Below are 17,628 nucleotides of genomic sequence, written 5' to 3'. Positions count from 1 at the left end.
CCTTTATCCTTCCTGCCCTCCACTTCTTTTCATCTTTCTTTGTTTAATACATGGTCTCATTGTGAGGTCCTGGCCAGCCTGAAATTTACTATGTAGACCAGACTGGCCTCAAACTCACAGACACCTGCCTGCCTCTGCCTCCCTAGTGCTGGTGTTAAAGACGTGTGCCAGCGCTGCAACAGTGTGATAACACAAGTGTATCTCTTTGAAACAGTGTCTTTCTGTAGGGCTTGGGAGTTGGTGCTGGGAGTAGAGTGCTTGAGTATGCACCAGCCACCAGTGATTGTTCCATAGCACTGTGGCTGGTCTTCTCTCCTGCCAAGACTGTTGTTACAGCCCTAAGCTCTAACAAAGGAAGGCCCCCATACCGCTTCCCAGTGTGCCAGACCATCTGTAAGGTGGGATCCTGGTCCCTTTGCTCGAGCTGTTGAGGATGCAGTGGGAAACTCATGGAAAGTAGCTGGCTGGTAATGTTGGGCATAAAGTTCTCTCCACGAATTGTTCACACTTTGCCAGCATTCTTCGTATGGACCTTTGGCTTCTTTACCATGCACTCCGAGGATAGCAGCAAGATCTTCATCTTCAGGAACCCACTCCCGTGGCATTTCAGTCCACAGCTATTGGTGAGTGGAGATGTGAGCTGGAGATCCAGTTTTGTGTCTGTTGTGGTGATGGAATATTGTGAGAAACACAACTTTGAGGGAGAAAGAGTTTATTGTTTGTAGAGCAAGGTCGTAGTCTATTGCTATGGAGCAGCCAGGTGAGGACCTGAAGCAGCTAGTCACATCCACCGTCAGGAATACAGAGGGGATGAGAGCATGCATGACCACTGCTCACGAGCTCACTACTCATTCGTGTATAGTTCAAACTCAGGTGATACCCACTTTCCGGCTGTGTCTTCCTCATCAATTCATAATCAACACAATCCCCCAGACACACCCAAAGGCCAGCCTAATAGAGACAGTCTCCCACTGAGATTCTTCCCAGGGCACTGTAGATTGTGTCACACTGACAATAGAACTGTCATGGATGGTAAGTAACTGTGTTTCCCAAGAGCTTTGGGTGACAGGGTCAATATGCACACACGGAGCAAGTATTTCCCAGCCCCAGGCTCTGTGTTGGGGGATGCTCTGGGAACTGGTGACCAGAAAATTCTTCCAGTGTGGGACTTGAACTGAGAGACATGGCAGCTGCATCCTGAGTGTGGAAGGGCATGAGAAGGAGGGACAGGAATCCTAGGCAGAGAGAAGGATGCTGGGAGCAGCGTGACAAGGACTCAGCTGGACTGCTCGAAGGCAATGACCCTACGCAGTTCTCTTTAGTGCTCCTTGTGCTTGCATGCATGCTGTGCTCTCCGTTCTTCTAGCTAGAAGTAATTTGACCTTGATGCAAATATAAATTCACTGATTTAAAAAAAAAAACATCAATTCATTATAATATACATTTAAAACACTACATTTTTGGTACCGGAGAGAAGGCTCGGCAGTTAAGAGTGTAGGTCTATCAGAGTTTAATCTCAGCACACGCTTCAGGCAGCTCATAACCACCTGTAACCTTGCTCCAGGCTCTGGGGCACCTGACCTCCAAGGGCACTTGCACTTACAAACACATATGCATAATTGAAAATCCTCTAAAAGTAAACTATTAACATCTCAGTCACACTGGCAACATGTCAAGCTGGCAGACCCATATATGGGTGGTGGCTGCCATATTGGATGGTAGATAATACAGAGAGTTATAAATCGCGTGAGTTAAAACTAAAAATAAATCACATTTGTCTATATATAGATGCATGGCACCCTTTCTGAAAGAAAAGAAACTTTCTTATGAGGGAAGGAAACTGTACCCTTTTAAACTTCAGAACTTTCTCAGCCTATTTATAATTTGGTTTTTAAATTAATGGTGAGCACTTTTTTAAAAGCTTTAAGAAGTTGCATGGGCAACACATACACACACACACACACACACACACACACACTCCACACGTGCACACACACAGTGCACTGTGCATTGGGGTATTTGTGTGGAAAGCAGAGTGTAGGGGAATTTTTCTTTCAGTTGCAGTTGTCTGGGTGAGAGAGGAATGTTATAGCTTATGACGAAAATGACAGCTGAGATGATGGGGAAAAATGACAGAAAGCCCTTGTGAATAAAAGCACAGGGAAAAGGTTCACTTTTTTTTTTTTTTACATCCTCAGATAAATCATATTTCTGCACACCCAGGACTCCATGGTAGCCTGGTGTGGTTTAGCAGACTGTTGTAAGGAGTCCAAGAATTCTGGGCTGGTGGGTCTTCTGAAGTTGGTGGGAGAGCCTCCTTGTGTTATCTAGTCTCTGGAATGCTTTATATGCAGCTGGCTGTTGGGGTTCTAGCATTGTGTGTGGGGTGCCTGCCCCTTTCCACGACTGACAAATCCTATGGGAGTCATTCACTCAGGTTGTTTTTGTTACAGCGTCCCTGCTACCTGGGGAGCTTCTGTTACAGCGCCCCCACTACAGCCTGCGGAGCTTCTGCTATCTTTTGACACAGTGGCTTTCAGCCTTCCCAGTGCTGCAACCCTTTAATACAATTCCTCATGTTGTGATGACCCTCATCATAAAACTGTTTTGTTGTTGCTACTTTATAACTGTAAATTTTGCTACTGTTATAAATTGTAAATATTTGACATGCGGGATAGCTGACATGTGACATTCCCCCCCCCCGCCCCCCAAGAGTTTGTGACCCACAGGTTGGCAACCACAGTGAGAGGGACATAGGATATCGGACACAGCCGGGTAGCCCACACTGCGTGGATCTTAGCTTCTTCAAAAGATTCTTGAGCCTTTCTGTTCTAATCCCACATGGCATCCTTTTTTATCAAGTGCTTTTCTAAATTCATAAAATGCTCAGAGGTTAGCATTATGTCATTAAGATAATGAACTCCTTTTTTTTTTTTTTTTTTTATAAAGGGTGGGTGTTAGCTTTCTGAGGAACTTAAAGAGACAGGAATCCGACTGTCAACAGATGGGATCATGTTTATTAACACACACACACACACACACACACACACACACACACACACACACACACGCGCGCGCGGCACAAAGGCAGCCCCTCCCCCCTCCCTTCCCTCTCTCTCTCCCTTGCCCCCTCCCTTGCCCTTTCCCTCTGAAGAAATTGAGGTGGTCTGCCTAGGGAAAAAGCTGGTTGCAACTCTTTGTAAAGCAGGATGAAGAGCTTGAGAATGGAAAGATTGTTGCAGCCACCGGACTACGTGTAGTTCTGCAGTCTGTCTTTCCTGAAATTGTGTGATTCAAGCAAGACATGATCATGGGGGGTAGATTATCTCTGCAAACATTCTTTTCTGTGATGACTGAGCAAAATTATTTTTAATGTTGTAGGAATCTTGTTTTGTCACCAAGGCACTCTATCCTTCTAAACTCAACAGAATAAAAATCAGAGGTGGGGGTGTTGGTCCTTTCTTAGCTGCTTTCTGCTGAGGAGGGCCATCTTCAGGAGGGGATAGTTCTGGGTTGGTTGAAAAGAGGTCCTCTGGTCACTTAGCAGGGGGAGAGTTTTAACTTGATTGGCTTTGATGGATTATGTAATTCCTGTTATGCATGTCTGGAGAAACATTTGAAAAAGAATTCTTGAGATCTGTAAATAGACAATTTGGTTATAGAGTAAAACTGAGAGATTTCCCAGAAAGGTGGATGGAAAGGGAGAATGGAGGCAGGACAGACAGGCAGGACAGACAGGGAGCTGTGATAGGAAGTGGGTACAAGGTTATTCAGGACAATAGTGACTGACAAGTCCCACTGCCAAGAAGGCTGCACCATGCTGAGCCAGGAGAAGCAGCAGGGAGTTACAGAGTGCTAGGGACTGGAACAAGCGAGGCGGGTGGGCAGGAGGCAGGACAGCAAATCTGCCTGGGGTGAGTGAGCCGCAAGTTCCCTAGAGCCAGAGTTTTTCCACAACATCTCAAAGGTTTTTTTGCAGATGTATCAGGAGGAAGTGCAGCTGTTGTAGGGTGAGGGGAGGTTCAGCAAGTAAAGCATTTAAAAGACAGGGTAAAACCATAAGTTCACATGAGGAGGGATAATAAGGTGGAAAGGAGAGATCCAGAGGAGGAGCCAGAGATGGAGGGAACAGAAGCCCATACATAGGAGGAGGCTGTGGCTGAGTTTTTTCTGCTTCTTGCCTCTTTAGGCCCCATTTCAGACCAGTTAGAGTTTATAGATGCAGGGGTAGCATCAGTCGTGAAGGAGGGCACACATCCCATACTCAGGGTTAGCAGACAAAGAATTGAGTTCATCCTCAAGGATGTTAAGCTGATCTGGAATGTAGGGTTTTGTTGTTTTTTGTTTTTTCCTGAGAGCTGGTGAGACAAGGCTAATTGATGTGCTTTCATTCTGAGTCCTGAAAAGAACGGCAAGAAGAGGCATGAGCTGGATGGCCCGTGGCCATTAGTCCCTCTTTTAGGGGTCACTGGAATTACTTCATGGGTTTGGGGGCACCACTCTATCTTTTAACCACTTCACACTGACAAAGTGGGTACTGTAGAAGGGGCAGCAGTTAGAGTGCCTCAGAGGAGGATCATCCCAGGGGCCACACCAGAACTTATCAGATGTCAAAAACCCAAAACACGAGGCAGGGGATAATAGCTATAAAGCCTGTGGGAACATTAAGAGACAGAGTTATTAAGGAAGGTTTTATTTTACATCTAGATTAATGTTAAGTTAATATAAGGTTAAATATAAAGTTAACATAAGGTTAAATGCAATTGTACAACTGACTGGATCGGGCTCCTTCTGTAGAAGGATAAGGTGACTGTGATTGGCTGTTTGTTACATCAGACTCCTGCATAAGGAACAAGCACTGGACGTTTTAGTAAAAGAAGTCAGTTAAAGCCAGCATCTGATTGACAATTAAAAGAGAAACAAATCCCTTTGAGTCGTTTTTATAGCATCATCTAGCAAAGTTTCCAAAGACACGGCTTGGATGCTCTGGATAGCTTTCCCAAGCTATGAGTTTGATGACAGAGCTTCTGGCAGCCTCTTTTAATCAGGAACCGTAGGTAGTTAAGATGTGGACCCCAGGCTTATCTTTTGCTAAGAGGCAGAATTAAAAACTAGGTTAACAGGATAACAGGCATGACCAATTGAACTAGCATCCAAGTCCCACCCAGTCTGGTGGTGGGCGTAAGAACAAGGCTCCCCTGTGCTCAGCACCCTCCTATGTCAATTCAGAAGACATTGAGGGCAGAATAACTGCTATTTGTCTCTCTGTTGCTTGAGACATTTCAGATGTGGGCACAGACTCTGAAATCCTCCACCAGGCAAGAGAATTCATCCCTCTGTCATGTGAGACATAAGGAATAATTCTTCTTTTCTAGATAAGGAGGAAGTTTTCCCGGCTGGACCTACCCAGCCAGAGTTGACCAGGCCTACACAGCCTCAGACAGAAGCTACAGACTTCCAGCAGATCTTAGTCCCCTTCCCCCTTATCCTTATTCTGTATTGAGGCTAGCATGCAATTTCTCCTGATGGGAAAGAGTACTACTCAAGCATGGGACATTCTGCCATGCAAGTGTGGTGTAAATTTAAGCCACTTCACTCAGAGTTCAGTTTTTCATAATCTGTTTAAAAATATTCCTGAATTTGAATGTTACTTTACATTAAATAAATTTCAGTTTACTATAAACGTATTTTGGGCTTAACTTTGGTAGCATATTCAGAAGGCTAAATAATTGGAGATATAAATTAGTCTCTCCCTTGTCTCTGTAAATGCATTGTATTTGTGTTCAACATGGCTACAAACACGACTCTGAGCATGTTACAGCATTCAGTTATTTATGAAAGGTGACTGAGCATTAACGCTTATGTTTTAATTATCTTTTACAGTTTTTTTTTTTTTTTTTTTTTCGAGACAGGGTTTCTCTGTGTAGCCCTGGCTGTCCTGGAACTCACTCTGTAGACCAGGCTGGCCTCGAACTCAGAAATCCACCTGCCTCTGCCTCCCAAGTGCTGGGATTAAAGGCATTTGCCACCACCGCCTGGCTGACAGTTTTAATAAAATAGTAACTTTTATAAAATGAGGATTTCATAATTTCATCTCTGTTAAGTTTGAGCCTTGTTTTTTTTTTTTTTTTTTGGTTGCACTTTTAAACTAACTTTGCTCGAAATTTTACAGCTTTTTAAACCACACACTCAGTGGTCTCGAAGATCTTGAGATAAAGTTTTCATTTCAGTAAGAGCTGAAAAGATCGTCATTACCTTAAATGGGGGAACATCTTTTGGCAAACAAAATCAAGAAGAGGGAGTGGTATTCAGAAAATTACATTTAGCTATTTTATTTTTTATAAGTTTCTCTTGAGTAAAAAAATTTAAATATCAGGAGACTCAACGATAACAATTAAATTTTTCTATTTGTTGTAAGAAAATCTTCGAAGGGGAGGCACTGGGCAGCATTGGGGACTTTACTCGGACCACAGCCTTTTCAGTGCTGCATAGGTGGAAAACCGCCCCATGTCTTTAGTTTGTAGCCTGTACGCCCAGAAAACCTCAAAGTCTCATATAATTAGGGTCTAAAACTTACAGCCAGAAGTGACTGGCTACTTGGGTGAAGGTTTGTTGACACTGCCTATCTTAAATCCCAGCTGCAATTATTTTAAGCAGGCACAGCTGGAATTTCTATTGTGAGGTTTTAGACAGAAGGTCTGTTTGTCTGTCTGTTTGTGTGTGTTTGTTTGTTTGTGTGTTTTTAATCCACAACCAGTTTGTTCCCATTCTATCTACATATGGAAGCAGACACCCTGAAAACCCTAACAAATATTTTTTTTTTATCAATAATATACATATCCGTAACCTAGAGGCCACCAAAGAGAAACTTATAAAAATACAAGCAGGCATATCTAGGCTCGGTGAGGCAGAGAAAAAGGCAGAGACAAAGGCAGACAATAGATATATGGCAGAGGAGTCTCAAGAGCAGAAAATTATCTCAGCTGAGAGAAACAGGCTTGGTGACCCGGTAGAAAGAGCTGGCATTCTGGCTCTGGATATGGTTGCAAGTGGGATGAAAGGGTTAGTAAGATGGGCTGGGAGCTATAGTGTGTGTGTGTGTGTGTGTGTGTGTGTGTGTGTGTGTGTGTGTGTGTGTGTGTGTGTCAGGGGAGATGGGGTCTTGAACCATTCTCCATTCCAGTGTGTGTGTGTGTGTGTCAGGGGAGATGGGGTCTTGAACCATTCTCCATTCCATTGTGTATGTGTGTGTGTCAGGGGAGATGGGGTCTTGAACCATTCTCCATTCCATTGTGTATGTGTGTGTGTCAGGGGAAATGGGGACTTGAACCATTCTCCATTCCATTGTGTATGTGTGTGTGTCAGGGGAGATGGGGTCTTGAACCATTCTCCATTCCATTTTGTATGTGTGTGTGTCAGGGGAGATGGGGTCTTGAACCATTCTCCATTCCAGTGTGTGTGTGTGTGTGTGTGTGTGTGTCAGGGGAGATGGGGTCTTGAACCATTCTCCATTCCATTGTGTATGTGTGTGTGTCAGGGGAGATGGGGTCTTGAACCATTCTCCATTCCATTGTGTATGTGTGTGTGTCAGGGGAGATGGGGTCTTGAACCATTCTCCATTCCGTTGTGTGTGTTTGTGTGTGTGTGTGTGTGTGTGTGTGTGTGTGTGTGTGTGTCAGGGGAGATGGGGACTTGAACCATTCTCCATTCCATTTTATGACATTTTTTAAATCAGGCTGGCAGCAGCCATTGTCCAGTATGTATTGAAGACAGATTTGAACCAAGATCCAAACAAATGTGGCTAGTCTGACGTCTCCCTACTGGAACTCTTCTAGATTAGCCTGCAGATAGGCTAAGGGCTGGGTCTTTTGGTGTAGACAATTTAGAGCCCACAGTAGTTACAGAACCAGGTTACAAAATGGACCAAATCCAGCCACCTGAAGACATCCTTCAGGTTTTAAATTGACCAAAGAGGCCTGGAAAGTAGGAGAGACATCCCTGATTCTCTGTCTCCAGGAGTTGAGAGAATGAGGAGCCAGTGGAGATTCCTGGAACTCTCAACCAAGCAGTTATCATGGCCTGTGCAAAGCCTTGGGACCTTTGACCGTGAAAGTGTCAAGATGAGGCTGGGTGGGAGTGCTGGAACCCCTCTGAGTTAGCATCCCTGAATTTTCTTGTCCTGACATTTTGGCTCTTTGAATTCATAGTCTGATCGAATGGAGAATTGACCTTCCACCTGGAAGTCAGACTGCGTCAGAGCAAGACAGAGGCAAGTGAGAGAATGGAGAAGAGAGTAAAAGAAAGGCTGCCTGAGAGAGATGGGGGTCCACAGTGGGGACCACAGCAGATGAGAGCAAGAGAGGCCCATGTGGAGGGCTTGGGTTGCCAGAGGATGTTCTTCTTGGGTTTAGGCACTAACTATTAGATTTCTGAGGCAGCATAAAGACACAGAAGGTGGAAAAGAGGTAGAGTCTGACCTCTGACCGACAAGACTGTCTTTGTTAGCACACACAGCAAGGGGTAGCTTCTCTCCTGCAGCAAACTGAGGGTCTACCAAGGGAAAAAAAAGCTGACTAACCCCTTGTAGGGCGGGATGAAGAGCTTGAGAATTGGGAAATTGTTGCAGCCACGGTGACTACGTGCAGTTCTGCAGTCTGTCTTTCTACCTCAAGCTAGAAAGATAATCCTGGGAGATAGATTATCTTGGCTAACAATTCCTTTCTGGACGGACTGAGCAAGATCGTCAGTAACCTTGTAGGAATCCTGTTTTATCACCAAGGCACTCTGTCACTGGGTAAGATGTAAAGCCAGTCATGGGCCACCATCTCATGACAAATAGTGGGACTGTGACAGTAAACTTGGGGAAGTACCCAAAGATCTACTGTTGCCCTTTCCAAGTTAATTCAAATTGGTCTTAACATCCAAGGGTGGTTTCATTCACCCTCCAAGGGTGTGAGGCAGGGTATACCTCAGTAGAATAGCACCCCAGAATATTGTCTGGAAGTAGAAAAATGTGCCCTTTCCATATCTCTTCCATAGTGCTGGCCTGCTCCTGCTTTTGTGTGTATGGGCTTTTCCCTGTTCCGTCTCACACAGGTGGTCCCAAGTTCTCTGCTAACAGACTCGTTCCATATGCTCTCCTCATAGCTGTCATGCACTTATTTTCCTGCCCTACTGCCATGTCTCAATAGGAAATGAAAGTTTGATGTAAGTGATGTATTTTGACAATGCAACATGTATGTGTGTGTGTATATATATGTATATATCAACTTTGCAATTCCTCTTTTAAGAAAGTGTAACAACTAACAAAAAATTGCATCATTATAAAGTATATATTTCATGCTAGCTTGAATTATATATTATAAAAAGTGAGAAATCTTTTTTAAATCAAAGTGATCAGAATGCAGATGCAAATTTGGATAGTGAAGATACCCACCCCAGAGACCATGGAACGCACTCAAACATCTACCACTAGATGGAGCTGCTGAGCAGGAACTATGTCCTTTATTCTTCAGTTGGGACGTTCTATAAAGGTTTTCAAATTACAGGGCTGTAGCATTTTCTTCCAAACTGACCACAGCCTTTGTCACCATAGGCCATAACCCTAAGAATGTCTGCTCCCTCCACTCTGAGCCAAGCGCATGTCAGTTTTCTGTCCCGCCCATGTGTTTGTTAGAACTATGGCACAGACAAGGGCAGGAGATCTCAGCTGGGAGAGGCACTTTGGTAGTTTATTTTTATCAGTGTGTATGTGTGTATGTAGGGGGTGGGTACAAATGTGCCTTGTGCACGTGTGTGTGCGCACGTGCGTGTGCGTGTGCGTGTGCGTGTGTGTAGGGCAGAGGAAAACCTTGAGTGCTATTCCACAGAAATTACTCACCTTGCTTTTGAGACAGGGTATCTCACTGGCATAGAACACACCAAGAAGACTAACTAGGCTGGACTTTTTTCAAGTAAAGTCTTTAAAAAATATTTTTTGTCATTATATGCACTACATATTATGATACAGTGTACTATTCATAAACTATGTGATGTTACTTAAAATTAATTTTAGAATGGTATCAGGAGGAGAGAATGATAATGGAATGTTATTATATAGTTGTTAAACACATCACATTTTTACCATTTCAAATAATATATAATTAAAAAAGCTTTCTTAACTGGTGCTCAGTTGTATCTTCTGGTGTCCTAAGAAGGTCAAGGCAGGCTGCTTATCTGATGACGATGAAGTTAGCTGAAGATGGACCCATGTTTGAAACAAACCAGAGGGTAAAAAACTGGGGTCAAGGGGACTGTATTGGTTTCCCTTCTGTTGCTGTGATAAGCTACCAAAACATAGAAGGAAGCGCTTACTTGGGTAGGTTCCCAAGGAAAGCTCATAATGGTGGAGGAGGTGGTAGCGGGTGCCCTATCACGGAGCCGAGAACTCACATCTTCAACTAGAAACAAAGCAGAGAGAGAGTGAACTGGAAGGATATAAACTCTCACGTCTTGCTACTAGAGGTGTATTTCCTTCAGGACGGCTGTACCTCCCCATAACCTCCTTAAACAGTGCCACCAACTAGGGACCAAATATCCAAATTCTAGAGCCTATGGGGACTTTTATTCAAACCACCACAGTGACAATTCTTTCAAGCCACCTAAATGGCTCTATTGCAAGGGTGTTTGGGCAGGCAGGAGCCACAGCCCAAGGTTTTAGTTATTTAGTGAACAAGTACAGATGACACCTGCAAACAACAGCACTTGCCACAGCAGGGAACAAAGCACTCCGTGACACATGTGTTCTGCTGCACCCCAAAAACCTTTGCATCTCTGAGCCAGACCTGGCTTTTAGTAGATATTAAAGAAAAGGCAGACAAATACACATTGGCTTCTAAATCCATTTTTTAAAAAGATATATTTATTCTATGCATGTGAGTTAACTGTGAGTGTCTTCAGACACACCAGAAGAGGACATCAGATCCCATTACAGATGGTTATGAGCCGCCATGTGGTTGCTGGGAATTAAACTCAGGATTTCTGGGAGAACAGTCAGTGCTCTTAATTGCTGATCTATCTCTCCAGCCCCTAAATCCATTTTTTAAAATAAAAAATTAAATTGAATAAGGTATTGCAGGATCCCATCGAGGCATTAACAGGGGTGTGTTAACGCAAAAACAGAGTCTGATCTTGAAAAGATAACAAAAGGTTTTAAACCAAGCTAAGCACTTTCTCTCTTTCTAGAGAAGCACCTGATGATGTAATGTTTTCCTGGCAACACCTTGGACTATGTCACAAAGAGGCGTGGAAGTAAATTGCAGAGTGCCTTCCACCAAGTGTGTTCTTGGGTCATGATGTCAGACCCTCGTCAGAGGCAGGGCTTTCCAAAGTGTCTCGTACTCAGTTATTTTGACTGGAATAATGCTCCAGGTGAGAGAGTGGGTGAGGCCCTGATACAGAGTCTGTCTGAGAGACTCTGTCTTGTTCATTACTGCCCCCGTAGACTGATTGACTCTTTCTCTGTGAATAGTGGCACTAACTCTCTTGTCCTTAGACTTCCATGCCCTGCTTAACAAAGGCAGCCAAGGAAGAAGCTGGGACAAGTGTGTGTGTGTTTTTATTAGGTTGGTGGAACCATGGGATTGGGCCGACATTGACATCTTCCTTTGTCATAAGCACCTGGTGGGCAGGTACCTTGAACCAGAGGAGCCTTTCAAGATGCTGTTGTACATTTGTGGAAACAACAAACCAAATATCCATCGTTTTAATAGCTTATTTTGTGGTGAGGAACAAGAAAGGAGCCTTGTAAATGTCTGACTACATCAACAGATGTTATGAAGAACATTAAAAACGAGCCCTGGGCTGGAGGGCATGGGAATGATGTGATGGGCTGAATAACAGACTGTGGGGCAGTGGACCCTGAGAGGTAACTTGGTCCCCTGTTGAGCGAAGGCTAGAAGCCAGGGAGACCGTGAAGCGATGGTAGGAGCTTTGCGTGCTCCCAGGCACCAGGCCCCTGTCTCTAGCCACAGTCCCCCGTAGATTTGTGGCCACCAGTCACATATGTGTAATGCCCCAAGCCCCTCCACGTGTAGCCCTAACATTTCAGATCAAGACAATAGGAATAGAGCCATGATCACAAGTCACGTAGGCTCAAGACAGATCTCCATTCTAAGCTTTCTTTCCTAGACATTTCCTCCCTGCAAAAGGTATTTAATCTCAGGCCCACCCTGAGAAGGGCAATATGGTTTTACACATCCACTTTCCACCATGACAGTGCCTTAAAACCATGGACTGCCTCTTTTCATCGGGGTCTGCCATTGCCTTTCGCCTACGGAGCTGCTATTAATCTCTGTAGAAGGCCTTTCTGCCCGTGGGCCTGGATTCTGTTCTTAGTTCCTCTGCGACTTCCAGGGGTGCCTGGTTGTTCAAGAGCCTGGAAACCCCACAGCCGCTTTGCAGACCTGGGGACTCCCTCCCGAGCCAGCTCTGGCTGTCCTGCACCACAGACTGCACCTTCCCACCCCTGGAACGGTGTCCCAGTGGCATGGCGCAAGAACGGTCAAACTCCCCGCATCCTGCCTCACTAAGCTGCCGTGCCCTGTGGCGCAGCGGATCGGGGACCCACAACCCTACAACAGACCCCAAAGGTGACTTTTTCTAAATCTGAGAATCTTACCTTACATGACAAAAAAAGGATCACTTTGCAAATGCAAACTGACATGAGAAGGCTGGAGAGATGGTTCAGGCATAAGAGCATTTGCAGCTCTTATAGAGGACTGAAGTGCAGGTCCCAGCATCCACATCGAGAAAACTCACACCTGCCCTCTTCTGGTCTCCTTAGGCAGCTGCATGTATGTACTGGGAATTGAACTCGGGACTTCTGGGAGATTCCTGAGCCATCTCTCCAGCCCCTAAATCATTTTTTTTTTTAATATAAAAAAATTAGATTGAATAAGGTATTACTGGATCCCAGCTAGGCATTAATAGAGGTGCGCTAATGCAAAAATAGAGTCTGATCTTGAAACGATAACAGGAAATATTACAATATTTTAATAATATTAATATTTAACAATAGACTAGATTGGGGGAAATATGATAACCTGGAAAACTTCTGAATAAAGATAGAAGAGAAAGAAAACAGCTTCGTTTGAAACCACAATGAGAGCTGCTGAGAGCGCAGACATGAAAACCCACCCTTTTACACAGCCTGCTAGACACACCTGCTACAGTTTCACTTCCCCTTGTGATGGGTCATCTACATTGTTACCTTGTCTGGGCTTGGAATTGCCTAGAAGACACACCTCTGGGAATGTCTTTAAGAGAGTCTCCAGAGATATTTAGCTGAGGAAAACCTCCCCTGAGTGTGAGCCAGCATCATGGGCAAGGGTCTTAGGTTGAATAGAAGGAGAAAGCAAACTGATCACCAGCCATCATCTCTCTCTGCTTCCTGACTGCAGAGGCAACGTGATCGGCTGCCTCAGGCTCCTGCTGCTAAGGCTAGCTCTGCTTCCTGCCATGATTCTCTCAAGCCATGATGCAAGATAAACTCTCGAGGAGCTTGTGTTAGGTGGGACATCACAGCACTGAGAGAGGTACCTCCTTTACCCTTAAAGCACATGCCAGAAACTTAGATGGGGTTTTGAAAAGGTGATTAGGTCTTGAGAGAATAGATTGATGCTGTTATTGAATGAGTGGGTTAGTTATCCTGGGAGTGGGTTCCTGATAAGAGCTATGTGGGCCGTACTTGCCCCCCCATATGTGATTGTACATATACCATTTGTTCTTCCACCCTCCGTTACGAAGACTGTCATCAGGTGTCAGCATCGAATTGACCCACCCCGACATCCAGCCCATCTATCAGTTGTTGGGATGTGTGAAGGGGCTGAACTTACAGATCCAAAACAACAAGATCTCCATGACACAGCACAACAACAGGATAGACTAGAGGAGTCCCAGTGCAGTCCTGGTACTGGTAGAGTACCAGAAGGCGGAGGCCAAGTACCAGATCAATGAATCATTGCAAGGAACATTCACACGCAAGGAAGCGTGGACAAAAGAGAATACTGTGGGAACTCGCTATGACACACAACAGCTTCCATAACAGAGATTGTTTTGTTTCTCTCTGTTTCAGGGGAGGTTGCAAGGGTGGAGGATGGGTATGAGGCGGGGGTGGGGGTGGGGGTGGGGGAGATTAGTGGGATTGGGTTGCATGATTCGAAATTCACAAATAACCAATAAGATTTAAAAATTACCCACCCTCAAATCTGTTACATAGGAGAATGCACAAACTGCCACATGTCTGAATGAGTAGTCCTCAGGGGAGAGGACCTAATGGCACTGTTTGTCACTGGTACTTCATTCTTAAGTTCACTGGTGATTAGAGAAAGCCATTTGCATGCACTTTCATTACCTGCATCCAAAGAGAACCATGTGTATATCTTTGTTTTAAGACAAGGTCTCCTGTAGCCCAGGCTGGTCTGGAATTTACTTTCTGGTCAAGGGTGGCCTTGAACTACTGATCCTCCTGCCTATATTTTCTCAGTGCTGAGTTTACAGGCATGCCACCACCTATCTTTATGACTGGAAGTAGGCTTGGCATTTGGAAACCTCAGAAGTTCCCCACTACGTGGAGCCTTTGATGTTTACAATTCCATGAGCTGACTTTTGTCTTGGTGTAAGATGACCACCTTAGAGAAAGGCACCATAGCTTTAAGAAAGAATTATACAGGCCTCAAATAGAGAGAAGTTCTCAATTACAAGTTTTCTGGGGTGAATGCCTTAGCCAAGCGGGAGCCTGGTGTGGAAAGTTGCTTTTTTTTTTTTTTTTTTTTTTTTTTTCCTTCCTTTTTGCCCCAGAAAGAATCAAAATGTTGTTGACTGTGGTTTTTTTTTTTTTTTTTTTTTTTTTTTTTTTTTTTTTTTTTCTTATATTTGCTGGTATAGTGATACTGAATTATCTGGGCATACTCACCTGTGCTTTTATACATTTGATGCATGGAAACTCTATGCAGCAAAGTGACACTGAGGCTGAACACTTTGCTTTGCAAATGGTGGAAGGGGCTATGAGCCAAGGACAGGAGAATACAGCAGCAGATGGGGCAAGGCAGGGAAACAGGTTCTCCCTGGGGGCTGGCCCATCAGACACCTTGATTTCATTTTGGAATTTTGAAAAGGTTAAGTGGAGTTGTTAAGCCAGCAACCTGTTGACATCTTATTACAACATCTCCGAGGAATGTGGTATAAAGGTGGGACAGCTGAATCAAAATTTGAATCCAGGCAAAACTGAAGCCCGAGAGGAACCATAGAGCATCGTCTGGGCAGACAGCACAGGAAAGGCCTGTTGGAAGCAACCTGTGACTGTCCAGAGCTGAGTTCTGCAGGTATTCAAGGTGCCTGAAAGTGGCTAATTCTATCAGTTCATGCTGTGGTATTGGTTTGGATGCTATTAAAAATTACAAGGGAGGGATGGGGATTGGGTTCAGTTGATAGAATGTTTGCTGAGAATGCACAAAGCCCTGGGTTCAATACCCAGCATCCTATAAACTCTGTATGGCAAAATAGACTTGTAATTCTAAATGTAAATCATATAATGTAATTCTTATGTAAATCATAAGGAGACAAGACAGGAGAATAAGAAGTTCAAGGCCATCTCTGGTTCCATAATAAATCTGTGGCCAGTCTAGGTGGATGGAACCCCATCTGAAGCACACACACACACACACACACACACACACACACACACACGGGAGCTATTTACTACCCTCAAGCAGGGATGAAATCTGTCCTGATTCACCTTTAAAGGTGTCAAACTGATTAAGGGAAAGAAACAAGGGGGAAGCTGGAGAGTGGGGCAGCTGCTTGGGGTGGGCAGCAGAGTCTCATGGCTGTGGGGCACCCACATGTACTCTCTTCCTCTGCAGGAAACCTGAGGTACCTGCTGGCTTCCTTCCTACCAACTGTATTCTGTTTCTTTTAGCAGAATAGACTCCAGGAACTGGGTTGCAATAGAAAAGTGCCTCCTGTGGCAGAGCTGACATCCGATCTCCACCCAAGGCTGGAGGGCCTCTCGTGGCCTTCCCTTTCCCATGCAGTATGCATGCTTCATGCAGCTACAGCTATTTTTAGAACATTATAGCTGAAGCACTCTGATCTTTTCCACAGAGGCCATCAAGAGCATCTCCATTTAAGATGCTAACCTTTGGAAAGGCAGGGGCTGATTTAGATTTTTTTTTTTTTTTTTTTTTTTTTTTTTTTGTACTGGAGACAGAATCTAGGGCCTATGTGTGCTCAGAAAGCACTCTACCACTGAGCTAGATCCTCAGCCTTTTCCTTTTTTTGGATAAAGTCTTGCTTTGCAACTCAAGCTGGCTTCAAATCTAAGATCCTCCTGCCTCGGTCTCTTGAGTTCGGAGATTATAGACATATGCTGCCATTCCTAGCCTCTCAGTTTGTTTTCTATTGTAAGGGAATACCTGCAGTTGAGAAACTTACACAGGAAGAGGTTGACTTTGGCTCAGCATCCTGGAGGCTGGGAGTTCAGGATGTCACTTCTGGTGAGGACCATATAGAATTTCACATTGTGGTGGGCTTCAACAGGGAGTGCAGGCATGCATGGAAGAGAAAGCACAAGAAATATCCTTGCTTTATGACAACCTGTTTCCATGAGAACCAACCCTGTCCTGTAGGAAAGGTCCTAGCCCCTCTCTAGCCCAGCCATCCTTAAAGTCTCCCATCCCGAGGCTTCTCCATCTCCCTACCCCCACCTCTCTTCATGCAGGACTTGGATGTGTCTGTCAGTGTGTCCTCACTCACACCAGACTTGCTTCAGCTGTGGAGGACTTCCTTTCCTCAATCTCAACAGGTTCTTATTTGGAGCTGACTCCTGTAACAAAATCTGGATTAGTCAGAAAATCAGATGGCTCCCCTGCCCCTATTTTCCTCAGGTGGGAGCCGCTAAGGGACAAGCAGCTCTCAACAAGGTAGCCTTGAGTTGCAGCCCATTCAGTGTTGAAATAAATGAGAATGGATTCTAATTTTTTTATCATCAGTTTTCCACTGTGTTGGAGACCTAACCCAGCACTTCTGGTGAACATGTTGCCTCTGAGCTATACCCCAGCCCAAACTGTGACAAGGCAAGGTTGAGCCTCTAGGGGTGGCAACTTGTGAAAGGGTGGTGGGGGCCATAGGGGCATCTGGTAAAACTGGTTGATGGTTAACTTTGGTATTGTCTCGGAGCCTCCTAGGGCTTCAAGCTGTCCTCAGCCCCTTTGCTCTCCCTGGTGGTGGGCAGCTTCTGTCTCATAACAGGCCAGGGGGGAGAGGGGGCCTTTCAGCATCTATTCCTTAATTGTCTTCTGCCCAGCAGCAATCTTTGTATTGGAAGGTTCCTGTTCTGGTCTCTCCCACTGTTTTCTTTTGTTCACCAGCTGTGAAGGTTAAGGAGGCAGGGTTGTGTAGGATGTTACAGCCAGTGGCTTGCCCTTTACCCAGGTCTGTGCGGGATGTGCCTACTGCATTCTCTCCCAGAAGAGCTCAGAGGGTCCTGTGATTGGCCTCACGCATGTTGTCAGAGGCAGCAGTTAATATGCAACATTACAGGAAATCTACTACAGTGAATTCCTCCCTCCCCCCCCCCTTGCCCCAATC

The 17,628-nt window shown here is 44.8% G+C and overlaps 1 pseudogene; it reads left to right on the top strand.

Annotated features, from left to right (window-relative positions):
• The first annotated feature begins 470 nt into the window (after positions 1 to 470).
• Positions 471 to 16,861, top strand: LOC117720986 (uncharacterized; annotated as a pseudogene).
• Positions 16,862 to 17,628: the final 767 nt, after the last annotated feature.

The sequence above is a fragment of the Arvicanthis niloticus genome, chromosome 15 (genome assembly GCF_011762505.2).
Source record: "Arvicanthis niloticus isolate mArvNil1 chromosome 15, mArvNil1.pat.X, whole genome shotgun sequence".
NCBI classification, from domain to species: domain Eukaryota; kingdom Metazoa; phylum Chordata; class Mammalia; order Rodentia; family Muridae; genus Arvicanthis; species Arvicanthis niloticus.
The sequence above is the reverse complement of the archived record's forward strand: the minus strand, read 5'-3'. Positions and strand labels throughout refer to the sequence as shown.